The sequence below is a fragment of the Rhinichthys klamathensis genome, unplaced genomic scaffold (assembly GCF_029890125.1).
Source record: "Rhinichthys klamathensis goyatoka isolate OS25496 unplaced genomic scaffold, OSU_Roscu_1.1 h1tg000633l_1, whole genome shotgun sequence".
Taxonomy (NCBI): domain Eukaryota; kingdom Metazoa; phylum Chordata; class Actinopteri; order Cypriniformes; family Leuciscidae; genus Rhinichthys; species Rhinichthys klamathensis.
This window is the reverse complement of record NW_026607079.1, coordinates 515,001-522,389: the sequence shown is the minus strand read 5'-3', so window position 1 is coordinate 522,389 and position 7,389 is coordinate 515,001. Positions and strand designations below refer to the sequence as shown.

Here is a 7,389-nt window from a genome sequence, read left to right as displayed (position 1 = left end):
TGCGCCTCCCGGCCGCTGGGTGTCGCTGTGTGTGACGCGCGTCGCTGGAATCGTCCCGTTCTCGGTCGCTGTCCAGCACTGAGCGTTCAGCACTGCGCGCGGAGGACAGCTCCCGATCCTCAGAGGAACACACACACACACACCAAACCACCGCAAAACCAGAGGAACACACACACCAGACCACCGCAGAACCGCATCCTCATCCACAACACCAACCGGTAAGATTATTCACCAGATACTCGCAATAATAGCGCAGGAACAACACGAGAGTGCGCGTGAGCATCAAACACACACACACACACACACACACACACACACGACGCTATAAGCGCTTAATGTGATTAAACGCGATTACTAGCAACGCCGATTCTTTTGTCCTTTATGTACTCTGTTTATGTGTCTGTGTAAATCAAACACACGACATTTAATAATATTTCCCTCTTTAACGACCGTGTGACAAATCGCTGTTTCGGTCATAATAATAAGACGTGTTTGAAATGAACGATGACGTATAGTAGTTTACGTTTTTCCTAAAAAAGTATTGATATAAATGACATGATCTCGATATTTTGATCAAATGATGGTCGAATAAATGCGTATTGCGGTGATCATTGGAAATCTGACCCGAGCCGTAGAGAAGCAACCTTCAGTAAGACATTATTCGGTTTCATTTAAATGTTTAATTACAACAAAAGCGGGTTACACTTTATTTTTATGTGACGTAGTTACATTGTAACTACTAAAATGAGTACTGAGTGATATTAAATAACTACATACACTTATAGATTTACGTTTAGGGTTAGTAACTTGTAATTATGCATAATTTACTGTTATTACTATAGTACGTACATGTAGTCACGTGTAACTACGTCACGTTAAAATAAAGTGTTAGCCAAAATCTCATAAAATCTATCAAGAACTGTCCAAATATGATATACACTATCACTATTATGTACCAATTCAAGTATAGGTTCTAGTACTTGTTTATTAATTTTGCATCGTCTTGCCATACTTTGCTGTATTTATGTTGCAACATAAGTTATTCTAAGCTATGTGTGTTATTCTAAATGCAAAATTTTCTTGTAGAGCTTCTTGTATTTATGCATCATTGTTCTTATTTCTGATGCTAAATGAATGATGTGTAATATGGATGTGGTATTTCTGGAATAGTAAAGCTGTAGAGCTGATGTGTGTGTGTGTGTGTGTTGAAGGCATTGATTGACAGCTCCACACACACCGTCGCCTGAAGAGCTGTACCCCGTCTTTACTCAGGGGTCACTGCCTCAGGAAGAGACGCGTAATGCAGGCAGGGAGTTGGTTATCCACCGCTGGTTGTCAGTAATTCCCAGGCTGGCGTTTTCTTCTGCATATCCGCAGTTATGTAGATTTATGTCAGCATGCATGAGGCTGCTTTGAGCCGGTTAACTGAATAGATTGTGTAGGATTTCTCAGTTTTAGCTCTGCAAACCTAAAAACAAGCTTAGCTAGCACATGATCCGGATCCAGTGAACACTGTCGAGATGCTTAAGCTTTCATATGTTTTCTGGAATTATGTTTCTGATCCGCTGTCTGTGAGTGAAAATAGGGAACTATAGTTAAAAATATTGCTTGAGAAATTTAAGACTGTATTGAAAAAAATCGTTTTTTCTTTTCTTTTGGGCTGCAGCTTTGTGACGGTAAATAAATCTGAGATCAGTTTCTTGTGTGTGTGTGTGTGTGTGTGTGTACAGTAAATGTTAAGAGTCTCTAAAGGTAATTCCAATTAAATGTAACCATTACGAAAAAAATCAATTTTAGTTTATTATAGTAAAAGTGTAGAAACCATAGTTTTTTGCCAGATTGAGTACGATTTTTATAACCACAGTTTTACAACAAATACCATGGTTAAACTATAATTAGAATATAGTGCAAAAGTTAATTTATTTCAGTAATTCAACTTAAAAGGTGAAACTATTATATTATATAGACTCATTACATGCAAAGTGAGATATTTCAAGCCTTTATTTGTTATAATTTTGATGATTATGGCTTACAGCTGTGTAATTCAAAATTAGAATATTGTGAAAAGCTTTTCATATCTGTAAACCATAATCTATAATACAAATTCTTTCACAAGCATAACTGTAAACGGCTGAACATACAGGACATAACCTTCTCCAGTGACTGTAAACACGACTTCATTTCCAGGCGGGGTGATTAAAAACCTGAGAATATTAACATACACACGCTGCATGCATCACAGTAATAATGTGGCGCTAAAATTATTTTAAAATATGTGTAAACAGTATTTATATTGATTAATAATATATATATTCCTAAAAAAATATTGCTATTGTTTACATTTGTAAAAAAAATAATATTAATCAATAATATTAATATTGTTGTAATTAAATATTTATATTATTTAATAATGTTAATGATGTTATAATAAAAAAAATTAAATAGTGTGTCTTGTTGTTTGGATATGGATGTTCTTATTTAGATTTAAATGGATTTTTTATTTATTTTAATTGAAGTCCATTTATAATTTTTGCTATTATTTTTAATGACTCTTTTCTGACCCTTGAGGTCCTTGCACACTGAGTCCGAAATTTTCTTATGCGTTTTTTGGTATTTGTGATTGGGTGGCTCTGGTTTTTCAAAACACCATATAAACACCTCTCAAACTGCTTGCTACGGATGCGAAAAACACAGAAAATCGAGCCCGATGCGAATTTTTTTATGCCGGACGAAAGTTTCGGGCGTGAATTTCGGACTCAGTGTGCAAGAGTGCCTTTAGAAATAAACAGGCTTTTTTTGCAACAGTGGTTAACCATAGCTCAATAATCTCTCATAGCACTTGGTCTCTCGGACTGCTTTTATGAGTCAGTTCAGTCGATTGATTCAGATTCGTTCAGGTTTTCACGGTGTCTGCGTTTCTCAAAAGCATCATATTCCATCGTTTGCCACCGGTGGTGTGTGTACGATCATCTCAGCTCATGATTCTTTAGAGAAACAGCCTGTCTGTGCTGATGGAGGGAGCAGATGAAAGGGCATTATTGAAGGCATGAGGGACGATGAAATAAAAAGCCCAAGTGAAGACGGAGGCTGTGTGTTTGAAGCTGTGCTGCTCGTCTACAGAGACAGCTGAGGACTCTTTCTTCTCCTTCTCTTGCTGACCTTTCTATCCTCTGCTGCTTTTGACTGACTTCACAGTTGCTTTTAATGTCTCTTGCATGAGCGACATCAAAATAGAGCCTATTTACATTCTTAATGTGTGTTCCTGGTGTTGTTGTGTGTGGACGCTTGTTTCCGCCACAGAATAAAACATTTGAAAAGATAATTGCACATTTTTATCTCACAATTGTGAGTTTACATCTCGCAATTTTGACTTTATTTCTCAGTATTGCGAGATATAAAGTCAGAATCACGTGATATATAAACTCACAATTGCGAGAAATAAACTCGCAATTCTGACTTTTTTCTTGGGAGATGATAAGTACAATTTGAAGTGAAAAAAAAAAGACTGGCTTTTTTTCTCAGAATTGCAAGTTTTTATCTCACAATTCTGACTTTATAACACGCAATTGCGACTTTATATCACGCAATTCTGAGATAATCAGAATTATTATATCAGATTATATCAGAATTGCGAGATGTAAACTCACAATTGAGAAAAAAAGTCAGAATTGTGAAAAAAAGTCAGAATTGTGAAAAAAAGTCAGAATTGTGAGATAAAATTGTGAGATAAAAAGTCAGAATTGTGAGGAAAAAAGTCAGAATTGTGAGATAAAAAGTCAGAATTGTGAGAGAAAAAAGTCAGAATTGTGAGATAAAAAGTCAGAATTGTGAAAAAAAGTCAGAATTGTGAGATAAAATTGTGAGATAAAAAGTCAGAATTGTGAGATAAAAAGTCAGAATTGTGAGATAGAAAGTCAGAATTGTGAGATATAAAGTCAGAATTGCGAGATATAAAGTCAGAATTGTGAGATATAAAGTCAGAATTGCGAGATATAAAGTCAGAATTGTGAGATATAAAGTCAGAATTGTGAGATAAAAAGTCAGAATTGTGAGAGAAAAAAGTCAGAATTGTGAGATAAAAAGTCAGAATTGTGAAAAAAAGTCAGAATTTTGAGATAAAATTGTGAGATAAAAAGTCAGAATTGTGAGATAAAAATTCAGAATTGTGAATAAAAAGTCAGAATTGGGAAAAAAAGTCAGAATTGTGAAAAAAAGTCAGAATTGTGAGATAAAAATTCAGAATTGTGAATAAAAAGTCAGAATTGTGAAAAAAAGTCAGAATTGTGAGATAAAAAGTCAGAATTGTGAGATAAAAAGTCAGAATTGTGAGATAAAAAGTCAGAATTGTGAGATAAAAAGTCAGAATTGTGGAAAAAAAAGAATTGTGAGATAAAAAGTCAGAATTGCGAGATATAAAGTCAGAATTGCGAGATATAAAGTCAGAATTGTGAGATAAAAAGTCAGAATTGTGAGGAAAAAAGTCAGAATTGTGAGATAAAAAGTCAGAATTGCGAGATATAAAGTCAGAATTGTGTGATATAAAGTCAGAATTGCGAGATATAAAGTCAGAATTGTGAAAAAAAGTCAGAATTGTGAGATAAAAAGTCAGAATTGCGAGATATAAAGTCAGAATTGTGAGATAAAAAGTCAGAATTGTGAGATAAAAAGTCAGAATTGTGAGGAAAAAAGTCAGAATTGTGAGATAAAAAGTCAGAATTGCGAGATATAAAGTCAGAATTGTGTGATATAAAGTCAGAATTGTGAGATATTAAGTCAGAATTGTGAAAAAAAGTCAGAATTGTGAAAAAAAGTCAGAATTGTGAGATAAAAAGTCAGAATTGCGAGATATAAAGTCAGAATTGTGAGAGAAAAAAGTCAGAATTGTGAGATATAAAGTCAGAATTGTGAAAAAAAGTCAGAATTGTGAGATAAAATTGTGAGATAAAAAGTCAGAATTGTGAGATAAAAAGTCAGAATTGCGAGATATAAAGTCAGAATTGTGAGATATAAAGTCAGAATTGCGAGATATAAAGTCAGAATTGTGAGATAAAAAGTCAGAATTGTGAGAGAAAAAAGTCAGAATTGTGAGAGAAAAAAGTCAGAATTGTGAGATAAAAAGTCAGAATTGTGAGAGAAAAAAGTCAGAATTGTGAGATAAAAAGTCAGAATTGTGAAAAAAAGTCAGAATTTTGAGATAAAATTGTGAGATAAAAAGTCAGAATTGTGAGATAAAAATTCAGAATTGTGAATAAAAAGTCAGAATTGGGAAAAAAAGTCAGAATTGTGAAAAAAAGTCAGAATTGTGAGATAAAAATTCAGAATTGTGAATAAAAAGTCAGAATTGTGAAAAAAAGTCAGAATTGTGAGATAAAAAGTCAGAATTGTGAGATAAAAAGTCAGAATTGTGAGATAAAAAGTCAGAATTGTGAGATAAAAAGTCAGAATTGTGGAAAAAAAAGAATTGTGAGATAAAAAGTCAGAATTGCGAGATATAAAGTCAGAATTGCGAGATATAAAGTCAGAATTGTGAGATAAAAAGTCAGAATTGTGAGGAAAAAAGTCAGAATTGTGAGATAAAAAGTCAGAATTGCGAGATATAAAGTCAGAATTGTGTGATATAAAGTCAGAATTGCGAGATATAAAGTCAGAATTGTGAAAAAAAGTCAGAATTGTGAGATAAAAAGTCAGAATTGCGAGATATAAAGTCAGAATTGTGAGATAAAAAGTCAGAATTGTGAGATAAAAAGTCAGAATTGTGAGGAAAAAAGTCAGAATTGTGAGATAAAAAGTCAGAATTGCGAGATATAAAGTCAGAATTGTGTGATATAAAGTCAGAATTGTGAGATATTAAGTCAGAATTGTGAAAAAAAGTCAGAATTGTGAAAAAAAGTCAGAATTGTGAGATAAAAAGTCAGAATTGCGAGATATAAAGTCAGAATTGTGAGATAAAAAGTCAGAATTGTGAGGAAAAAAGTCAGAATTGTGAGATATAAAGTCAGAATTGCGAGATATAAAGTCAGAATTACGTGATATAAAGTCAGAATTGTGAGATATAAAGTCAGAATTGTGAAAAAAAGTCAGAATTGTGAAAAAAAGTCAGAATTGTGAAAAAAAGTCAGAATTGTGAAAAAAAGTCAGAATTGTGAGATAAAAATTCAGAATTGTGAATAAAAAGTCAGAATTGTGAAAAAAAGTCAGAATTGCGTGATATAAAGTCAGAATTGTGAAAAAAAGTCAGAATTGTGAGATAAAAAGTCAGAATTGTGTGATATAAAGTCAGAATTGTGAAAAAAAGTCAGAATTGTGAGATAAAAAGTCAGAATTGCGTGATATAAAGTCAGAATTGTGAGATAAAAAGTCAGAATTGCGAGATATAAAGTCAGAATTGTGTGATATAAAGTCAGAATTGCGAGATATAAAGTCAGAATTGTGAGATATTAAGTCAGAATTGTGAAAAAAAGTCAGAATTGTGAGATAAAAAGTCAGAATTGTGAGGAAAAAAGTCAGAATTGTGTGATATAAAGTCAGAATTGTGAGATATAAAGTCAGAATTGTGAGATATTAAGTCAGAATTGTGAAAAAAAGTCAGAATTGTGAGATAAAAAGTCAGAATTGTGAGGAAAAAAGTCAGAATTGTGTGATATAAAGTCAGAATTGTGAGATATAAAGTCAGATAAAAGTCAGAATTGTGAGGAAAAAAGTCAGAATTGTGTGATATAAAGTCAGAATTGTGAGATATAAAGTCAGAATTGTGAGATATAAAGTCAGAATTGTGAAAAAAAGTCAGAATTGTGAAAAAAAGTCAGAATTGTGAGATAAAAATTCAGAATTGTGAATAAAAAGTCAGAATTGTGAAAAAAAGTCAGAATTGTGTGATATAAAGTCAGAATTGCGAGATATAAAGTCAGAATTACGTGATATAAAGTCAGAATTGTGAGATATAAAGTCAGAATTGTGAAAAAAAGTCAGAATTGTGAAAAAAAGTCAGAATTGTGAAAAAAAGTCAGAATTGTGAAAAAAAGTCAGAATTGTGAGATAAAAATTCAGAATTGTGAATAAAAAGTCAGAATTGTGAAAAAAAGTCAGAATTGCGTGATATAAAGTCAGAATTGTGAAAAAAAGTCAGAATTGTGAGATAAAAAGTCAGAATTGTGTGATATAAAGTCAGAATTGTGAAAAAAAGTCAGAATTGTGAGATAAAAAGTCAGAATTGCGTGATATAAAGTCAGAATTGTGAGATAAAAAGTCAGAATTGCGAGATATAAAGTCAGAATTGTGTGATATAAAGTCAGAATTGCGAGATATAAAGTCAGAATTGTGAGATATTAAGTCAGAATTGTGAAAAAAAGTCAGAATTGTGAGATAAAAAGTCAGAATTGTGAGGAAAAA

General features: G+C 32.5%; 1 protein-coding gene across 1 annotated transcript in view; it reads left to right on the top strand.

Annotated features, from left to right (window-relative positions):
- Positions 1-7,389, top strand: part of srrm3 (serine/arginine repetitive matrix 3) — a 139,255-nt gene continuing 131,866 nt past the window's right edge. The window contains exon 1 of the mRNA XM_056241192.1: positions 1-218. The gene's annotated coding sequence lies outside the window, so the exon portion shown is untranslated. The remainder of the gene's footprint in view (positions 219-7,389) is intronic.